Source organism: Eulemur rufifrons, chromosome 29 (genome assembly GCF_041146395.1).
Source record: "Eulemur rufifrons isolate Redbay chromosome 29, OSU_ERuf_1, whole genome shotgun sequence".
NCBI lineage: Eukaryota > Metazoa > Chordata > Mammalia > Primates > Lemuridae > Eulemur > Eulemur rufifrons.
Window position 1 is genome coordinate 94700220 of NC_091011.1, and position 22289 is coordinate 94722508.

General features: G+C 44.0%; 3 non-coding genes and 1 pseudogene across 3 annotated transcripts; 2 read left to right on the forward strand and 2 right to left on the reverse strand.

Moving 5' to 3' along the window:
- The window catches only part of LOC138377035 (proteasome subunit alpha type-7-like), a 73447-nt pseudogene that overhangs the window by 41244 nt on the left and 9914 nt on the right, over positions 1-22289 (reverse strand).
- TRNAC-GCA (transfer RNA cysteine (anticodon GCA)) lies at positions 8635-8706 on the forward strand. The gene has a single exon. It is a non-coding gene; the product is annotated as a tRNA-Cys (tRNA).
- On the forward strand, positions 10076-10147 carry TRNAC-GCA (transfer RNA cysteine (anticodon GCA)). Its single transcript has one exon. It is a non-coding gene; the product is annotated as a tRNA-Cys (tRNA).
- On the reverse strand, positions 13593-13664 carry TRNAC-GCA (transfer RNA cysteine (anticodon GCA)). The gene has a single exon. It is a non-coding gene; the product is annotated as a tRNA-Cys (tRNA).

Genomic DNA, 22289 nt, shown 5'->3' on the forward strand with positions numbered 1-22289 from the left:
TGGGGGTGGGGGGATGTTAGTCCCATGAGGCTGCGCTAACAAGGACAAGCACAGCTTGGCGGTGAAGACTTGAGGGAGACTGAGGAAGTCAAGAGGGTTACAGGCGAGTCAGTCATTTAGTCACTGAATGTCATTTATGGAGGAGGTGCCGAGCAGTCTGCCGTGCTCTGGAGTTACGAAGATGACTTGTTTCTTGCATACATCTACAGCAGCAGGACAACCTCAGAAGTTCCCGTGGGATGTCTGATTTTTATTCCAAGAGGCAGAGCCTCCTGGATGCTCGCTGGGGCGTGTGAGTTGCATAAGTTGCTTTGCAACTTTGCATAAGTTGCTCAATCTCTGTTGTGTCTTGGTGTCTGCATCTGTAAAATGGAGGATAAGAATAGTACCACCTCATAGGCTTTTCTCTGAGAATTTAAAGCACTTAGAACAATGCCTAGGATTCAAACATCTGTTGTTATTCTTAGCTGAAAACAATCTACCCTCAGGTAAATGAACAGGTGGTAGTTTTTACCACTGAACTATTTGTTTTGGACAGTGTCTACTAAAGGCAATGGTTTTGTAAGCTCAAACCAATTAACCATTGTGTAAGTTGTTACAGGTGGTGCAAAGCCAAAATTGCTTGGGCGTACGCAATGGAAAGGACTTTAACCTCCTGTTACCACCACCAGTCTGGCAAAGTGGCTGCACTGGCATCACCTGCGACTAATTAGAAATGCCATTAAAGCTTGAACCCCTACCCCCAGATTGGGGAGACAGAGGGTTGCCTCCTGTCCCCTTGCCAGTCCATTCTCAATAAAGCTTTTTCTTTTCTCAAAAGCTAGTGCAGTAGTATTGGCTTCTGTGCACATCAAGCAGTGAGCCCACTGCTCAGTTACAGTTTTAGTCTTGTCTTACTGGATGTTGAGTTATTCTTTCCAGCAGACATGAAATGCCAGCACCAATGTCCCTAGAGAAGCTCCTAAAACCAGGCCACCAGTGTGGGAGGATGTTTGTCCTCTGTTCCTCATGGCAGAGGTGTATTTAGGTATAAGCTGATTCCCAACAAGTCTCATATTACTTGGATTTCTTATCCACTCTCTAAGGAACTGTTTCCACACACCCAATTTATATAATAAAAACCATGAATCTATGTTGAACTCACACAGTTTGAACCAACAGCCCACTTCTGTTCATGGACTCAAAAGCTGATGAAAGATACAGACTCCCCTTTGAAACTTCCTTTACACATTAAGAAAACGGAATCGTGGTTGCTGGTAGTGTGGTTACGCCTGAATTTTGCCCATTCCCCTTGAGCCACGATGGTCAAGGAGGCCCAGGTCTGTAGTTTTGATGGAGAAAGCTGAATCTCTCTGCACAGTTTGCAGGAACCAAATCAGAAACTCTTCCTGGGTGTCTTCGCTGCTTACAAAGGGCCGGAGCATCGGGCGCTTCTGCCAGCAAAAACAACTACTACCTCCGGGTGCAGACTTAGTGACAGCTCCACAGAGGTGGTGAGGGCCGGCAGGGTCTTGAAGGGGAGCGTGTGGGCGGGTGTGGGAAGGACACAGCAGACTGACAGTGTGCAAAGAAACAAAGATGTGATGATGCTGCAGTGTCTCCTGGGTCTAAAAGGCGTAGATGCACGTGTTTGTGTGCACGTGTGTGCACGCGTGTGTGTGCTCAGGCCGGCAGGAGTGCATGCGCGCATGTGGAGTAGGGGAGTAGGTTGGGAGTGTATGTGTGTGACGAGTGTGCAGAGCAGAGGGCGGAGGGAGTGTGACCGTGGCCTACTGCATGGAAGGAGACTGGAGAGTCTGTAAGGCATGTTTCAGCATTTGGCCTTTGTCCTGTGAGCAACAGGGAGTCCTGCGTGCTGTAGCAAAGTCAGGGCCTTTATTTCAGGATATCACTCAGGAAACATTACTGAGCGTGGTTTGGAGTTTGCCAAAAGACAAGGACAAGGCACTGGTATTATTATTACTTTTTGAGCCCCTACGACGTGCTAGTACCATGCTAGGCAATTTATCATCAGCTACCATATTTGTCACAAGAAACTTATCCTTATTTAAGAAGAAGAAACTGAAGCTTATAGGGTTAAAATAACTTGCCCAATGACACACAGAGTAAGGAAACAAATGTGGAGGAGAAAAAGGACTTCGAGAGAAACTTTCAGAATAAAATATATAGGAATTGGTGACTGATCAGATGTACAGGATGAGGAAAAACGTGAGAAAGTAGAGTCAGAAAGTGAAAATGTCTTTTTTCCAGAGAGAAGAGTGGGAAACCTAATCTAACTTAGGAGAGAGACTGGAGCATGCTTTTGGCTGGGGGAGGAACAAGACTGAGAAGGAATGAAATCTATTCAGTTACAGGGACAAGAGTACAGATGGAGCGGTTGGCTTTGGAAGGGAGGAGGGGAGCGTTTTCTCCGAGACAGAAGGGAAGGGGCTAAGAATAGCTGAAGAGAGATGTCTCTGCAGGTCTGCCTGCTTCTATCCTCTTGGCAAAGCGGAGGTAACGCCTCACGTGGGGGCGAGAGGACAGAGCGGGGAGAGAGCAGGTCACCGAGGAGCCTGTAATCTCAGCAGAGGGACAGAGCGAAGGGGAGGGCTGTGGTTCTATCGGAGGTCCTCCCTGAAGCCCACCTCTCCTGGGCACTGAGAACATTGCTGGCCCCAGCACACCCATCCCTGCCCATCAGGGAAAGTGCCACTGACTGACTCTCCAGCTCTCTGTTTTCACAGGCTCTGCGGATCCTGCCCAAGGAGTCTGGGTCCTCTGAGAAGTAGACAAGCTTGCCGGTGCCCTTGTGTACAGCCCAGTGCCAGCTGCTGTCAGCCACACACGAACCATCTTTTGGGTGGTCCCCTCTGCCAGGGACTCCATTAGCTCAGTGGACACTTGTGGATTTTTACCAGTTACATTCCAGGCTGGGGGTGGGGGATCTCATCTCTAAACTCTGAGGGTCTCTTCCTATAGTTTCTAAAAGAAGACGATAAAGGAGAAAAAAAGAAACTAGAACTTGCAGTACAAACAAGATAGAAAATTTAAATTAAAATGTTATCAGTATTAACACTAAATATAATTTATTAAATGCCAAAATTAAAAGACAAAGAATGCCACTGAATTTTTTTAAGAAAACAACTATATCTTGTTCACAAGAGATATATCTAAAACATTAGGAGACAGAAATGTTAAAAATAAAAGGACAGAAAAAGATATATGTACTTATGGCAACTATATACGATGTAGCTATATTAACACCAGACAAAATAGGCAAAAAGCATTACCAGGGATAAGGAAAGTCTTTTTGTATTGACAAAAAGTTCAACTGGGAAAGTGTACAATTCTAAATTTGGCACACCTAATACAGCCTCAAAACATATTAAGCAGAACTTAACAGAACTAAGAAAGAGAAACGGACAAACCTCCCCTGGATCTCTTATTTGAAATATCTTCAAAACCCTCTCTTGTGAATTGATAGAACAAGTACAGATAATATCAAAAGGATACAGAAGATTTGAACAACATGACTCACAACCTTGACCTAACTAACATGTAAAGAATCTTGTACTTAACTGAAGAACATGCATTTTTTTCAAGCACAGGGAACATTGACAAAAACTGACTATATACTGAACCATAAAGCAAGCTTTAACAAATTCCAGCATACTGAAATCACAAAGAGTATGTTTTCTGACCAAAATAAAATTAAGCTAGAAATTGATAACATCAAATAACTAGCAAATCCAAAAAATATTAGAAAATCCTCATATATTCAGAAACTAAAAATTACACTTCTAAATAACCCATGGGGGGGGGTCAAAGAATAAATTGTAATAGGAATTAGAAAATATTTTGAATTAAATGATGATGAAAATATTAGATATTGAAACTTGTCAGTTGCAGCTCCATCAGTACTTAGAAGGCAATTTATAGCCTTAACGCATCTACAGTATTATATAAAGAAAAGGTGAAAATTAACATACTAAGCATCTATCCCAAAACAGTATAAAAGGAACAGTAAAATAAACCCAATGAAAGAATAAGGAAGAAGATAATAAAGTTTAATTAATGAAACCATAAATTAATGGGATAAAATACAAACAAGAGAGAGAGTCAATGATGCCAAAGTTCTTCTTTGAAACAAATAATAAACATGATAAACCCAGACAAGATGAACAAAGACAACACTAATAACCAATATCAGGAAAGAAAAAGGATACGTTATTACAGTTTCCAAAAACATGAAAAAGATTATAAGATGATATTATGAGCAATTTTACGGCAATAAAATATAATCTTTACATGGCATGGAAAACTTTCTAGAAAAATATAACTTACTTGAAGAGAGAGAAATCCTTTGTCTGCTTGATGGTCTTGGTACAACAACATAAAATGTCAAACTCCAGGGAATAAATCTAACCAAAGATGTGCAAAAACCCTGTGCAGTTATAAAATGTTGTTGAGAGAAATTGGAGAAGATTTAAAACAATGAGAAGATATACCATTTGTGGATTGGAAACCTCAATATTATTACATAAAGATGTCAATTTTCCCTACTTTATCTAGAACTTCAATGCAATCTTGATCAAAATACCAAAAGAGTGTGTGTGTGTAATTTGACGAGCCATTTTTAAATATATATGGAAATGCAGAAATCAATGCAGACAGTCTTGAAGACAAAGGAGAGTTTGACAACTCTACCAGTTATCAAAATGTATTCTAAAGTGCAGTAAGTAAGAGCATGTGGCATTAGGGCAAGGACAGGAAAATAATAGAAAGAGACACACACATAAACAGATGACAGATGACAACATGGCACTGCTGAGCAGTGAAGAAAGGCTGACTTGTCCATTAAAATGACACTGGGGTAATGGGGTATCCACACAGAAAAAAAGCAAATGGACTCTATCTCACCCCATACACAAAAATCCGTTCCAGTGTGACTGTGAAACAAAAATTGACAGGAAAAACAATAAAGTTTTGGAAGATAATATAGGAAAAGATCCTTTAAATTTGACACAAAAAGCACATATTACCACAAAGACAAAGATGGATAAAGGTGACCATATTAAAATTAAGAACTCTTAATCATTAATAGACACCACTAAGAGCTTAAAAAGGCAAACCACAGAGCAGGAAATGATATCTGCTGCAATAGATGAGTTCATATTCAAAATACATAAAGAACTACACAAAACAATGAAAAAATATAGACAATAGAAAAATGAACAACATACTTAAGTACTTCATGGAAGTGGACATCCAAATGACCAAAAAGCCTATGAAAAGATGCTCAAGCCTCATTAGTCTTTAGAGAGATGCAAATTAAACCACAATGAGATATCACCATAATTCTCATCAGAATGGTTAAAATTAAAAAGACTGATGATCCTAAGTGTTGGTGGGCATAGTAACTCTCAAGCCCTGCTTGTGGTAGTGTAATTCAGTGTAACCACTTTAGAAAACTGTCTGGGGTTATTGGTTAATGTTGGAAATAGGAACAGTCTATTACTCAGCAATTATATTCCTGGATACAGACTTCAGAGAGTGCATACATACATACAAGAATGCTCATAGAGCATTTCTCTTAATAGTCCCAAACCAGAAACAACTCAAATGCCCATCAACAGTTGGATAGATAAATAGGTCATAATGGACATACAATGGAATACTAAACAGAAATTAAAAAGAACAAATTACAACTACAGCGGGCAAACATGGATAAATTTTACAGACGTGGGATTGGGTGAAAGAAGACAGATTCAAAGGAAGAACTACTGTATGATTCCATGCGTATAAATTTAAGAACAAGCAAAACTAATCCATGGTGGTAGAATAGTGGTTATTTTGGGGGGAGCCAGGATAATTGGGAAGGGGTCCAAGGGACTCTCTGAGGTGCCAGAAATTTTCTATATTTTTATTTGGGTGGTGGTTACGTGTGTATGCATATGTAATGATTCATTGTATACTTTACCGTATGTAAGTTATACATCAATACAAAGCAAATAAAAAGGGAAATGTCAGTTTTTCATGTCTTGAATGTCTTATTTATAAGATTCATTTAAAAATATAGTTGGTCATTTTTGATAGTCTTTGCTGCTCAATTGTTTCCACTTCTGTCTTGTGTTCTAAGGTCCCCTTTGATTTGTTCTAAATTTTCATACCTGGAGTCTTTTTTTTTTTTTTTTTTTTTTGAGACAGAGTCTCACTCTGTTGCCCAGGCTAGAGTGAGTGCCGTGGCGTCAGCCTAGCTCACAGCAACCTCAAACTCCTGAGCTCAAGTGATCCTCCTGTCTCAGCCTCCCGAGTAGCTGGGACTACAGGCATGCACCACCATGCCCGGCTAATTTTTTTCTATATATATTTTTAGCTGTCCATATAATTTCTTTCTATTTTTAGTAGAGATGGGGTCTCGCTCTTGCTCAGGCTGATCTCGAACTCCTGAGCTCAAACGATCCGCCCACCTCGGCCTCCCAGAGTGCTAGGATTACAGGCGTGAGCCACCACGCCTGGCCCATACCTGGAGTCTTTGCACATTGGGTTTCAGTGACGCTCATGAATGTTAGCTCATTTTCTTGTGAGTTTTCTATTTGTTCAGCAAGTACTGTATCGAACTCACTATACACTAGTTCTGTTTTAAGTGCTTTACATCAAATAACTCATTCAAGCAACAGAATGATCCATCAAGTATATATTAATAATATTATTATCCCCATTTCACAGATTTTGCAGTTGAGCATAGGGAGGGTAAATAATCTGCTGAGGCTCTTCTAGCTGGGGCAGGGCTTGAGCCCAGGCTGTCTGGGTTCGGAATCCACGCTGTTGGCATCCACGCTGCTCTGCTTCTCCCAGGCTTATAATTTGTCAGAACTCTATCAACGGGCATTCTTTGAAGCTTGTTTCCTGATGCAGTCTAGGGGGGATTTTTATTTGGCCAGGAGCCTATGGCACTGCACACCTGACTCCAACTTAAAATAACTGCCTGTAGTATTTCAGATCCAATAAAGAGTGCAAATTCAGGACCCAAACCAAGGTCAGTCAGTCCACGGCCAGATTCTCAGGATAGGTTTTCTTCTTCCCGTCTTCTAGTCACTCCTTCCTTAAGAGCTTAGCCCTTCCTATACCCTGTCTTTATGCAAGGCTGTCTCCTTTCTGACTCCTCAGCATGTGTGAGGCCCAAGACTTTTCCCTGGAAGTGCCTGATCATCCTTGTGCTACTAACATCTGGGCCACCTGTAAGGCTGGGGGCAGGCACCCCTCCCTTCCCTATGAAAAAAGAGGCGGCTCCTCCTGTCCCTCAATACCCGCCCCAAAGCTGAAACAAAGAAATTCCTCACTCCTCGCACCGACAACTCCTGGCCGAAGAAACTCCCATCCCCCAGCCCTAAAAACCTATATAAACCCACTCAGACTTCTGGGCGGTGCGGCTTCTCTGGGTCCCGTGGGTCCCGTGAGGCTCGCCCGGGTCCCTCTCTCGGGGACTCGTTACCGGAAGCACTCCAATAAAGCCTCTTTACTTATCCCTTTCAACTCTGCTCGTCTTTCTTTCTCTGGCACCTGCTACTTCAAAGAAACCTTACACCACCATAACCCAGACACGTCCCAGGTCTTCTGCTACATCAGCCCTCCTGCCCGGACTCAGACTGGTGTCTAGTCCCTGCCGCTGGGGAGCTCTTTTGTACCCCTGCAGGCTCATCAGTCCTCTCCGTTTTATTTGGCACTCCACCCTATTGCTGAAAAGGGAATTCCAGAGGACTTTAACGTCATTGTAGAAATCACCGCGGAAGTCTTTGTTTCCGCAGCCCCTCAGGCTGGGAGGGGTGGCTGCTGGCTGCCTTCTGAGAAGGTTGCCAGGGTTTCAAGGGGGAAGGCCCGTAGGTAAAGGAAGAAATTCCAAAGAGAGGGAAAGGCAGTTTGCCAGCTCCTGTGACAGCAGTGGAAGAGGGGCCCCCGCGTGGCTGAGGAGGTGAAAGGTGCTAGGCCAGGTCTTAATCCAAGTGTTTCTTCCAGATGGGACGGGGCTTTGCCTGCCATAAGAAAGCCTCTGGGTCACATGGGACTGTTCTCTGATAGCATTTCTTGGACCTTGAATCATGTTAGCTATTGGTCCCTTGATGCTTTTAAGGATTCCTAAATCTACTCAGCCACCTTTCTTGGAGTGGATCCTTCTCTATCATTTTCCATCTATATTAACTGAAGAAGCAGAGGCTGGAAGGGTCATCTTTTGTCCTAGATTGTAATTCTGTAGAAAGTTCCCTGAACCAATTATTGGGCCAAGAGGGCTAGACTCTGACTCCATTATCATGTGTAGGGCAGACACCTCCTCAGTCGGAGTTTGCTTGTTGGTGCCCACCGTGAGGAGCATGGGCAGTTGACTCTGAAGGCTATTCTAATAGCCAATGCCAATGCTTCCCCAGGCTGCTGCCTGCAGCTAAGGACTGGAGGCAGGGAAGACACAGGCTGTGGGGCTTTTGAGGAGGGGAGGGGAGCCTGTGTCTTGTTATGCACAAGGTTGATGAGTTTTCACTGAAGCTGGCCTCACAGCTCCCAAAAGCTCCCATCCCAAAGTGGCAACTCATAGGTTACAGGTAGTCTGGGTGTGACTGCACAAGTTAAAGACATTAATTAAGCATCATACTAAGGACAGGGGGTATAGCTCAGGGGTAGAGCATTTGACTGCAGATCAAGAGGTCCCCAGTTCAAATCTGGGTGCCCCCTGCTCACTTCAAGTTTTGATCTTTCAAATAGGTGCCTAAATTTTAACTTTTTCCTTATTAGACTCCAGAGTAAAGATTTCTTTTTCTCAGAACCAGCAAATGGTGAGGCTTTAATGTGCTGATTTTTAACCCCAAATAGAAATTAGAATCCCATAAAGAGTCTATGCAAGTGTCATTTCCCAGGCATCACCCAGACCAAGTAAATCAGAACATCTGGGGTGGGGCCCAGAAATGGCATAAGCTGCTCAGGGGCTCCTGGTCTGCAGCTGAGGTTGACAACCAGCGATAGTAGGACTCCCAGAAAGCCTTCTCAGCCCAGGGCTGCCTCACCCCAGCTCTGTCTGCCCAGCATCTGCATCCCGGACCTCTCCTTATTCATCCTTACAGTTACAACACTTAAAACAGCACCTTAACTTCCAGGAACAATTGCTGTTTCAACATTTCATAGTTGTCTTAATTTTTCCCCTTAACCCAGGCACTCTCCCCGGGATGGGTGGAAACAGTTTTTTATTATATTTCCAAGCTCAAACACTAGGATGTGTTCAGTGAGTGAGCCCTTATAAGGCCAAGAGAGTCTGCAGAGGATGAAATATCAACATGTTAAAATATAAGAAAAGTCCTATGTTGTGTTTACATTGTATAACTATCAAAGGCAATTTTATGTCTTATTTTCACTTAATGGTCTCATTTAAGTGTCTTTCCATGATAGTACTCTGGATCTAGTTTATCTTTAACTGTTGCATCATATTCCACCCTATGAGTCTACCACGTTGTTTTAATCAATTCCCTGTCAATGGATTATTTACATGGTTTCCTGTGTTTTCCTAATACAAAAAAAAGGCTGCAATGAATATCTACGTATATGTCTTCATGCACTTATGTGAGCATTTCCAAAGGATAATTTGGTAGAAGTGTAACTCTATAGAGTACAATATTTTTAAGTAACAATTTTTTTACAAAAGCAATTTAACTTTTCACTTAAAAAATTATCATGAACATTATCCTATTTCATTAAATAAACTTCCAGATAGGGGCTCTGAACGTGATTTTAGTGCAGGGGAAGGTAATGTCACCTAGTTACAGTCATGTCCCCAATCCAGTGTACCTGACACCAAGTAGATGCCTAACAATCGTTATTGTCAAAGATTATCTGGCTGATCTTAAGGGTCTCCCCAGCTGTAAAGGTCAAGAAGGCCACCAGAGTGTCCTCAGCCAGGTGTGCACAGGAGTGATGGAGAAAGAAGGGGACAGGTGGGAGGCCAGAGGTCAGAGAAATAGAACTGGCTAGGACATCCCAACCAGCAAGTCTGTCTTGCTCCTGGTGTGTTGACACATGTAAAAAGTGATAATTATACTACTCTCCCAGGCCAGGGGGTATAGCTCAGGGGTAGAGCATTTGACTGCAGATCAAGAGGTCCCTGGTTCAAATCCAGGTGCCCCCTACTTTGCCACATTTTTAACCACTGAAGTGGTTCTCACAGCATCACAGAAGTGCAGACTCAGTAACCTTCAGTTGATTTGTATGGACTTTAAGTTAAAGTTTGTAAGGCAAAGATCCCTGCCCTCTCCAGCCCTCTGGGTTCCGTTCAGCTCCAGCCCTTTTCAGGGTTGTTTAGAATCTCCCCAGACAGAACCATGTGCTCCCCAAGAGAGAGGGCTGGGTTAATTCTCCATCTCCTGCTGTATTCTCCACAGCACCCTGCTTGGCTATAACAGGAGTAGTTGAACCAACAGGAACATTATATGCCCCTCCAATAGGGTAGTGCTTGGATTTCTGAGCTCAGCACGCCAGAAATCTTGGCTCTGTGTTTCCAGGTTCTGGAATTCCCACCTGGGGATTCTGCTGCAAACTCACACCCTGCCCGGCCCTGACTGGGGCAGAGGGAGAACAGGATTCTGGAGGCTCTGAGAACTAAGGGCAAGGAGAGAGATAGTGAAGGAAGTCACCTGGGGTTTTCCAGGGGACTGACCTGACACTGCAGGCCTCTTTTCTCTCTCTTCTCTTAGCAGACAGATTTAGAATCACAGGCTCCTGCAAGGGAAAGGAAGCTGGAATCACATTCCAAAATCAGTAAATAAAAATAAGAACAGGTAAGGATTGAAAGCTTTTGACCTGTCCTTAAAAGCTCATCTCATTATTGTCTAATGAAGATCTTGTGATCCACTGCCTATGCCCAGCATCCTTGATGCCCAGCAGTCCAAAGCTGAGGACATCAGCATAAAGCCATGGATGTTTCCATGGAACACCTCTGGATTAACCTGAAGCCTGGTTTCCCAGCTGGGTTGCCCATCGCAGCTTCTGGTGTGTGCAGTGGTGACAGCAGGGGAGTGTGCTTGAAAAATAAAGGTTCACAGGCTCCACCATGGACCCCCCCGAATCAGAATACTTGGGAGTGGGGCCAAGGGACTATTTTCAACAAGCTCCTCAGATGATCCCAATGAAAATTCAGAATTGGGAACCACCAATTTAGCTTGATACCCTATGTTATAGGCTTGAAAAGAGGTCATAATTAACTGACATGCCCAAGCACACACCTGATTAATGATAGGGTTGGGACTGAGTCTTGGGCTCTTTCTAGTAACCCAACCCAGGCAAGACAGCCTGGCCTGCTGCCTGCATCTGCCTCCACACCCCCTGCTAAGCCTTAATAGGCCAGATGAGACAGGACTTCCCAAGAAATACCCTGAGTGCCTCCAGTCTAGTACTAAAAGGACACACACACATACACACTTTGTACCATGGACCTCTTGACCTTTAGGCAAACGCTCTTCCTCTAAGCCGGAAGCCCACTTCAAACAAGTTCCCTAATGAATGTCATTTAAGACTCCCCAGGCAGGGGGGACCCTCCAATCACCCATAGCAGTTCCTGTTTATTCCTGGTCAGGCCCCATGTCCTGGCTGACTCACCTTGTGCAAGCTAACCCTCGTCTGGCCATGAGTGCCACCCTGTTCCATTGACCTCTCATCTGAGTGCCCAGAGCCTCCTCTGCCCTGCCTGGTACATTCTCTTCCTTCTGTCCCTAGCTGGGTGTACAAGCTCTGAATACTTCTTCTTGCTGGAATGACCCTCCCCTCCTCCCCTCTTTCCTTCACCTCCTCCCCAGGCCCATTTATTCCAAAACCTCCCCACTGTCTCCACCCCACCCTTGCCCTTTAAACCACTGGCTGGATTTTGCTCTCTTTTTCATCTCCTACCTCTTTCTCTTCTTTGGACCTCCTGTGCTGAGCCCAGGGGAGGCTGAAGCCACTCTCCTGGGGAGCAGCGCCCACTACCTCAAAGGCCTGGCCTCAGCGGGTCCAGCACACCTGGAAGAACAGGGATTGGCCTCAAACCGGTTCGTTTTGGGGTTCAGAGCCCAGGCTCAAAGGAGCTTCTGAACTGGGATGAGAAACCTCTCCCACTGCTGGTGAAGCCCAGCTCAGGCACATCAGACCAAATGTAAACTGCGCCATTCCCTGAACTAGGAACATCTGCAGGGAGACATGGTGTCAAAGGCCACAGAGATTCCAAAGTTGTGGCACAGGGATTCTGATGAGTCAGAAAGCCCCCTAGATATTTTCAGTTAGTACAATGAGTGGGCAGCTTTGGCATTTGGTGGGTGAGGGCCAGGGGTGCTGGACATTCTGTAAGTTTTATCAGCCAGAGCAAGAGAGGCTGCCTTAGCTGCCATGGAGATTTAGTGGAGTTTTTGGAGTTTGGATGTTTGTCTTGATTTCTCCACATTCTCTCCAAAGTTCCCTTTATGATTCTTGGAGCACTGTTCTTTCCTGACAAATGCCCCAACTTTCACTCACAAGACCAGGGAGGCTGTGAATTTAACTGAATTTAGTAACTGCAGGATCAAATTTTGCCTCTGGTTTTCTGCTCTTAGGTAAGATGCTCTTGGCAGTCATAGAAAGCCCCATGACCCCTTCTGTGCACTGCACGAAGACTGGGCCCTAAACCTAGTAATTCTCCATGCGTTAGAATCACCCCCTCACCCGCAACTCTTCCTCCTGTCTTAGGGTGGCAGTAACTAGGTCTCTTGCCTCCCATGGGCGCCCCGTTTAAGCTGACCACAGGCACCAGGTTATGTAGTACGTCTGCTGCTGTGAGCCCTGGTCTGCTAGATTCCCATCCAGGAAGGACCCGATGGATTTTTATTGACTTCAGTACAAGTAGGTCTGGCAATTAATTCCAGAATGTCCCCACCCACACACCCCAATTTCTCTGAGGATCTCTTGCTTGCAAATCACTCCGGGTACCAATTTCTGTATGAGTTACAGACACAGGTACAAAACCCAAACCTGACTTTGTCTAGATGTCAGGAGCTCAGAGAACTGAAGGGATGGTGGGAACGAGGCTCAAGGAAGCCCAGGGGGCTGGAATCACAGCAAAGTCAAGGCAGAGAGCATGCTGGCCAGAGGCCACTTCAGCCCCCACTGGACACTGCATGGAGCCATCAGCCCTATTGCTGGGTCAGAGCTCTGTGCGCCAGCTCTATGCCCCCCACCCCAGGATGAAGTTTAATCAGTCCCTTGCCCTGTGGGTTGCACAGTCCACATTCAAGGTCTGAGCTGGGTTCTCACCATCAGCAGTTGGGGTGCAAGAATTTGGTACATTTGTCTAATGTAGGAGGTTGCAGAGCTGTGCTTTTCACCGAGACGCACATTATTTTGGGCTCTTAAAATAGAGGGAGAAGGTTCAATGCTGGGCAGTCATATAATAACACAAACATCCACCTCAAGCCACAAGAGGGAGACCGGATCAGCCCAGGAGGGTTAGGTGGCAGAGCCCATCTGGGCACCTGAGGGAACTTGTCCACCTCTTCTCTCCTCCCTCCTCATAGGAGGCTTCAGTGCTTCGGGGGACAAAACCTGGTTCAAGGGACAAAAGCACAAGAGCCAGGGGGCACCTGGATTTGAACCAGGGACCTCTTGATCTGCAGTCAAATGCTCTACCCCTGAGCTATACCCCCTGTGGTGTGGCTTGGGCTTGGCACTGTTAACCACTGTGGCCCCACCCACAGACTCCAGGGTGCTGTAATTTCCATTTGCTCTCAGTCTACCCCGGCACCTGGCAGGTGCAGCTCACTGCAAACTGCCCCTTTTCTGGCCATGAGCTCACCCTCCCCTGTGCTTTGTGTGAACCCCAGAAGTCTTCTCTGCCCTGACCTGAGGCTTCCCTTCCTCAGTCCCCATCTGGGGTCACCACACCTTCCCCTCCAGAACCAGTGGATAGACTTTTGAGTTTCTCTACCACCTCCTCCTCTGTGGTCTCCTTCCCTCATCCTGCGGCCAAGTCTGAGGCCTTGGCAGAGTTTCTAGAGACTCTCTTGACATGAGGGCAGATACTTGTCTGGAAAGGCTGCAGTCTCCAGGCTACGCCCAGATGCAGTCCCAGCGGGCCCCAGACTGGCAGGTCAAAACAGCTGGAGAGGCACCAAGCCTGGCTGTGTGGGGGACGTACAGCCCAGGCCCTAAGGGCCCCTGAAGTGGGACTAAGGTCTCTCTCTCCTGGCCAGGCCCCTGGCCTGCAGCAGGCCAGACACACAGAAGAATGTGTCCCTTTTCTCTAGCAAGCACAGCTGTGGTGGTTGGTGCCACTCAGGAGCCCATCTTAGCACCTAAAACACCTGATGGATATGAGAATCACAGCCACCCACAGGGCCACGGAAGATGGTGGCAAAGACCTGCTAGGGATGGGATCCAATCATTCTTGTTACCCAGGCAAGTTCAGTGTAGGGGGGAGGAGGAGGAGAAGAGGAAAAAAATATTACTTCTTTTTAAAAATCTTATGTCAGTGCCTCCTGACCAGTTGAGTACATTATAGATTCTCAACAAATGCTTGTTGACTAAAAAATATATAGAAAATTTAGAAAACACAAATAAACATCAGGAGGAAAATAAAAAATTAGCTGTAATCTCACCAGTATAATAACTACTACTAACAGTTTGGTTTTTATTTCTCTAAACTTAAAAATACACAGTCCTGGGTCGGGGGATTTAAGCGCTTGCTGCTACCAGGTTGAATCCACACCCAGCTCCTTGGTGCGTCCCCACTGGCCCCGATGCTGCTCTGGGCTGCCTTTCTCCCTTAGCGATGTTCCCTGTCCTATTCTGTAAGGACAATAATTTTCAATTTAACAGCTGGCATATCTCTGAATTGGTCTTCCTTTTATATGAAAATTACTGTAATTCTTTAAAAGTTGGTGGGTACTTTCCTACAAGGCTGGCAGGATATACCGTAATTGATGTATCTTTCCTGGAAGGCCACTTGGCAATTGAAATACTTAAATGTGTGCATTTGCTTTATCTCATATGAGTGTACAAAGATGTACACACATGGTTGGTCACTGCAGTGTTGTTAATAAAAATGAAAAAATAAACTACATGGATACACATTCTGTCACATGATTCTACTAACATTGTCAGGTAATTCATAACACTGAAGGGAAGTCTGGAGAGAGTGGCTTAGAAATTGTGCAGGATCCAAGACCTACATGGGGACAGAGCATTTGGATCAACACTGTGGCCTTGCAGGCTATGAAGGCCACTACTTCCACCATGTGGCATGTGGTGATCAAGAGCAACTTGCAGCCTCTTCCACCCTCTAGGAACCTTCCATCCTCAATTCAAAGTAGAGAACTTATTTTAACTATAGCATCATTCACTAGTCTACAAAGACATACAATTAAAATGGTTTCCAAAGATGTTAGTGTTCCAGTATAGAGTGGATTTCTAAATAATATATTAAAGGGTTTTTCTCCAAACCAATGTGTTGGTGAAGCTACATGTCGCCCATAAAGACACTTCACCTTTCTAGTCTCTTAAAGTCTAGATTTAGTCTTCAAGGGTTTTCTGGCATCTCATTTTCATCTATCTTTGAGCAATTTTGATTTCCAGTTTTAATCAACAAGTTGTACAAACAATAAAAATAATCCCCAGCTGCTCAAGGTAGGACATGAATCCAGAATTCAATAATGATAATTGAATTTAACAGTATGTTTTACTCTCCTCAGTCCAATGCTGTCAAGAAATCATTTCCACACACATTCCCAGATTTTTTCTGTTGTAAATCAGTATGGTCTGGTGATTATTTTTGTGTTTAAGCCTCCACCTGCAAGGTGTGACTTTGTAATTGGCTCTCCAGGGCATGCTGGGATTTTTTTCAAGTTACAGATAAAAAGAAAAAAGGGGCAGGGTGAGATAGGAGGAAGAGCAAAGCCGGAACAGGGGCAGCAGGAGAAGGAGGGGCTTCTTTAGCTGGCAGAGGAGGTGTAAAAGATTTCTGCTTAGATATATTTTGGGTTCTAGGAATCTTTCATGAATCTCATTAGTATTCTTGGGGGGTCTCACTCCTCCCAGATCAGAGCCCTAGGGTTCTGAGGAAGCTGTCATTCAGCAATCTTGCAGATTCAAACACTGCCTTTCATTCTCTGCTAAGCCATATGGCTGGTAGGTAGTAGAGATTTTAGTTCTTTTCATTGAGGTTTTCATTGGTTCTCTAAGGTATCCTGGTGCATTAGCATCAGTCAGCTCCACGGCCAGCTCCAGTTCAATGATGACAAGCAAATGGGTTTCTGAAAGCCTTACCCTCAGTGGGCACTTCATCCAGATGACCATCAGTGATAACTTATTTAGCTATTTTGCCATTGTGGGCTATAGGTTATTACAGGCTTCCAGACCCAGAGATTAATTGGATTGCCTCTAACTCTAGTCTCAGCCAGTCTGGGTAATCAATACCATTTTCATGTTGAACTGCTGCCTGAAACCCACTCTTAACACGAATTTATGTACCAGTTACGAAATTGTGCTGTGGCTGGGACCCACATTGCACTCTCTTTTCAGTTCTGCCCATGTGGGCTTCCTCACCTCCTGAGATTAGTTCACAAATCTCCCCTCTGTGCCCCTGAGCAACACAGTCTAATCCCAGGAATACAGGATCTGGCCTGTGAACCTGTCCCTGAGTCCCTGAAGATCAACTTCTGACCATGCCAGGGTCAGAGAAGAACTAAGTGAAATAGAAAACAAACAAACAAACAAACAAACAAAAAAAAAAACAATACAAAAGATCAATGAAACAAAAACCTGGTTCTTTGAAAAGATGAACAAAATTGATAGGACTCTTGCTAGATTAACCAAGAATTGAAGAGAAATGACCCAAAAAAGCTCAATAAAAATTGAAAAAGGAGATATTACAACTGATACCACAGAAATACAAAATATCATCTCTCAATACTATGAAAATCTCTATGCACATAAACTTGAAAATAGAGAGAAAATGGATAAATTTCTGGAAACACAACCTCTCAAGACTCAATCAGGAACAAATAGAACTCCTGAACAGACCAATAATGAGTAAAAGAGATTAAAGCAGTAATAAAAAATATCCCAACAAACAAAAAGTTCTGGAACAGATGCATTCATAGCTGAATTTTACTAGACTGACAAAGAAGAGGTGGTACCCATATTGCAGAAATTATTCCATAACATCAAGAAGGAGAGAATCCTCCCCAACTCACTGTATGAAGCCAGTGTCACCTTGATTCCAAAGCCAGGAAAGGACACAACAAAAAAAGAAAAATAGAGATCAATAACCCTTATGAACATAGATGCAAAAATCCTCAGTAAAATACTAACAAATCAAATTCAAAATCACATCAAAAAGTAAGGCACCATGACCAAGTGGGCTTCATTCCAGGGATGCAAGGATGGTTCAACACATGTAAATCAATAAATGTGATTCACCACATAAATAGAAGCAAAAATAAAGACCATATGATCATCTCAATAGATGCAGAAAAAGGATTTCACAAAATTCAGCACCCCTTCATGATAAAAAACCCTTAACAAAGTAGTCATAGAAGGAACATATCTCAAAACAATAAAAGCCATATATGACAAACCCACAGCCAACATCATACTGAATGGGGAAAAATTGGAAGTATTCCCACTAAGAACAGGAACAAGACAAGGGTACCCACTGTAACCACTTCTATTTAACATAGTGCTGGAAGTCCTAACCAGAGCAATCAGGCAACAGAAAGAAATAAAGTGCATTCAAATCAGAAAAGAGGAGGTCAAACTATTGCTTTTGCTGACGATATGATCTTATATGTAGAAAACCCCAAAGTCTCCACCAAGAGACTCCTGAAATTGATAAATTCAGCAGTCTCAGGTTACAAAATCAATGTACACAAATCAGTAGCATTCCTATGCAGCAACAATAGTCAAGCTGAGAGTGAAATCGAAGACTCAATACCATTCACAATTGCTACAAAGAATATAAAATATCTAGAAATATACTTAACCAAGGAGGTAAAAGATCTCTACAAGGAGAACTATAAAACTCTGAAGAAAGAAATTGCAGATGACACAAACAAATAGAAAAATATATCATGCTAATTGATTGGTAGACTCAACATTGTTAAAATGTCCACACTACCCAAAGTGATTTACAGATTCAATGCAATTCCCATCAAAGTACCAAAGTTGTATTTCACAGATTTAGAAAAAATAATTCTACACTTCATTTGGAACCATAAAAGAGCCCAAATAGCCAAAGCAATCTTAAGCAAAAGAATAAATCTGGAGGCATCACATTACCAGACTTCAAACTATACTACAAGGCTATAATGACCCAAACAGCATTGGTATTGGTACAAAAATAGACATATACGCCATTGGAACAGAACAGAGAACTCAGATATAAAACCATCCACATACAGCCAACTGATCTTTGACAAAGCAGACAACAATCTACACTGGGTAAAAGAAACCCTATTCAATAAATGGTGCTGGGAAAATTGGATAGCCACATGCAGAAGATTGAAGGAGGATCCATATTTCTCAACACTCACAAAAATTAATTCAAGATGGATAAAATATTTCAAAGGTAAGGCATGAAACCATAAGAATTCTTTTGGAAAAACTCTTCTAGATATCAGCCTAGGCAAAGAATTTATGAAGAAGACCCCAATGGCAATAACAGCAACAAAAATAAATAAATGGGACTCGATTAAATTAAAAAGCTTCTGCACAGCTAAGGAAACAATCAACAGAGCAGAAACTAAGTTCAACTTTGGGTGCCCTGCATTTATTTTATCTGGCAGTCCTAATCTGGGATAATTAATAATCTTATTCTGATTTCTAACACTATGATATGGTTGTTCTTAAACTCTTCTCTGAAATGCTATTGTTGGACTCTTATTAATTCTGTCAAGAATCTGAATTTCTAACAATTTTTCAAATAATTTGGATGCATAATCAGGTTTGAGAAACACTGCTTAGTCTCGTCTCCATAGACCTGGCTGACTGATCCCACTGCTAACTGGCCCTCTTCTAGACATAATCCCATCTTCCCCTTCCCCACAGACTCCTCCCTTGGGCTCTCTGAAGCCTTCTCCACCACTTTCTTTGCAACCTCCTCAAACTCCCAGCTGAAGTCACCAGCTCATAAAGGCACAGGCTGTAGCTGGTGCAGAAACTCCCTACTTCCTTCTGCTGCTTCTCATGCTGTGCCTACTCTACCCACCCCCAGGACTCTTTATCTCCCCTACAGCCTCTTGTGGGCACTGCTACATGGGCCACAGGCTGTCTCTCACATCTCCTGCAGCCTGATCTTCTTCCTTGTTTCCATGGTCTCTCCTTGGCTTTGACAGGATCCTCTGGAGGTAAGGCTGACAGCAGGGAGGCCTCAGACCGGGATGCGGCCCCCATCCCCCTGGATTCAATCACAGTAGGTCAACGTAAGTACAAGTGCAACAAGGTACAATAAGCTTTTAATTCCAGGTGATTGACATTAATTTAAATGATTTTCCACTTCATGACATGGACCAGAGTATTCCATTTTCCCCAGCGATGAGGTGCAAATGCCTTCAAACTCAACCAAGTCACCTAACCAATTCCTAATTCCCACCTTTGAGAGTCTAGATCCTAAAATCACTTCAGGAAACAAATACGGTATCATTCAGGCTCAATTTCAGGAAACAGGAACCACTGTAGGAATTTTAAGAGAGTAGTATTCACTGCAAGAAATTGGGGGCTGGCAAAATCTTTGGAAGGGCTGGCGGAAACAAAGAAGTCAGAGGGAGTATTATCAGGCTTCACAGTCTCCCCACTGCAACCACAGTTGGAGGTCAGGACACTGTTGTGGCCTTTGCAGCCACCCCAGATCCATGAAATGGGTGCTAAGCAGTAGCCCAGCCCAGTCTGGCTGCTACAAAAACACATCTGCCAAGGCTCTAGCTCCCACTGAAGGAAGCATGATCCCCATCTCCCTTCCACGGTTCAAACCTTGCATAAATGCTTCTTATTAGCAGAAGCTAAATTGTATCCAGAACTCAAGAGGCCAGGCAATTTGGAAAACATACTTTCAGCACATGCAGTACTTGGGAGAATACAGTATAGGGTGGGAATCGATGCCAAGTGCCAACAGACAGTATCTAGCACAGGCGTGCCCTCCGAGCCTGCTCAAGTCAGACCTGTACATGCCGTCCTACTTGATGATGGAGTGCTGCCAGGCATGCTAACTTATGCTAGGCGGACTGGAATAGACCCAGCTCAGGACGGACAGCACAGGTACCAGGCAAAGCAGCAGTCCCAGAACTGTTTGTTGCTCAAAGGATAATAGTCACTGGCCGAAGAGGGAATTCCCCTGCATTCATCTATTCAAGCTTGCCAGAGGCATCATACAGCACCTCCATCTGGCAGAGCCCCTTGAGACCAGCTGTGTCAGTGGAGCCAGGGGGCAAGGGTCCCTGTGCTGCATCCACCACCAGCTGGAGGGGCTTCTCTCACTCCAGGCCCTGCCCAAAGCATTCTGGGTGGGAGCAGCACATCAAGGCTAGTAAATGAGGTCTCCAAAACCCTTCCTGATGGTGGCAGTGGTTAAACAGGGCGAGTTGCAGGACATAGTCTTTTCTAGGATATTGTGGGATATTCTGATGTTCCCCAAAATACTAGACCCCCATAAGTTTCACAGATGCATCAGACCACCAATAATCGCAAAACATGTGGTTATTTCTCATCCCTTAAATGCATTTAGAATTGGCTTCCTGTGAATTCAGGTTTAAGTCCAACAATGGAGCAAACAGGTTCTTCCCAGCTGCTCTAGCTATGGTATTTTAAATAGAATGTTAATCGGGTACACTCATAATAATAAATTCAGACATTTAAAATTATACTCTTCCTACTTTATAAAATATTCCAAGAATCCATAACCACACATGTTCTTGAGAAGCTGCCAGTTCACTGGCGGCTGTAGGTCAAGAGAAAATGAGGGGTGAGGAAACCCATCTCCTCTTGCAGTGAAAACCCTTCAATCTGAGCTGATCAGCTTACAGACAAGATGAAGGGGCTGGTTTGGGAGATCTGGTGGAGTTGATAATTTGGTATAATTTGAGTTTCCCAAATGCTCTCATAAATCCACACTACGATTCCTGAAGTTCCACTCTTTCTTAATCACTGGCCTATCTTCAGCTCTGAGACTGGGAAAGGCTCTATATTCCATGGACACTAAAGTTTGGCAACTTATAGGATCAGCCTTTGCTGATCCTTTTCAGCTGTGTTACTTATTCAGTGAGAGGGCACCAGAGATTCTCATAGTACAGTCAGTGTGGCATTTGAGCTTATTATTTGCTTTCTTAAACTGGTAGGATCAGCCATCTGCCCTGAAACCACTTATAATCTTATAGCTACAAATTTACTCAACTTTTTCTGTTGTTTGATATGAACTTCCAGATCTCCATCCCCTCAAACTACCTAGATTTTCATTATCTTCAAGTTCAATAAGGCCAGATCTTTTGCCTGTTACCTATTCTTGGCACCAGCCAGGGTCCTTTGATTGAAGAAGAGGCCATGTCAGGTTACGGAAACACAGAAGGCAATCATTGGCAGGATGGCAAGGAGCTCGTGGCACTGCAGGGAAGCCTGAGGAGCCAGGCTCATAAAATGGGCAGGACCCAGTGGAAGCGAGGCAGCCAAGACCTCAGTCAACCCTCGTTAGGGAGTCACTGTGGTCACCACAATGAATGCTGGCTGCAGCCACTGGCCCCATTGCCATTGCCAGAGCTCTGCCACCTCCGGAATGAATTTCAAACTCACCCCACCTCTATGTGCGATTAATTCAACACTCATAGTCTTGTTTGGGGGCATACACTTGCCCCAGCTTTAGGCATAACCAACTGTGCTGGTTAATTTTATGTGTCAGCTTGGCTAGGCTATGGTGCCCAGATGTTTGACCAAACACAAATATAGACGTTGCTGGGAAGGTATTTTTTAGATGTTATTAATGTTGAACTCAGTAGACTTTGAGTAAGGCAGATTACCCTTCAAAATGTGGGTGGGCCTCATCCAATCAGTTGAAGGCCTTAAGAGAAAATGACTAATGTTTCCTGAGGAAAGAATTCTGCCTCCATACTCTTCAGATTCAAGCTGCAACATCAACTCTTCCCTGCATCTTCAGCCTGCTGGCCTGCCCTGCAGAAATCGGACTTGCTAGCCCCCATGATTGTGTAAGACAATTCCCTAAAATCTCTCTCTGTAGACACACACACACACACACACACACACACACACCCTATTGGTTCCATTTTCTCTGG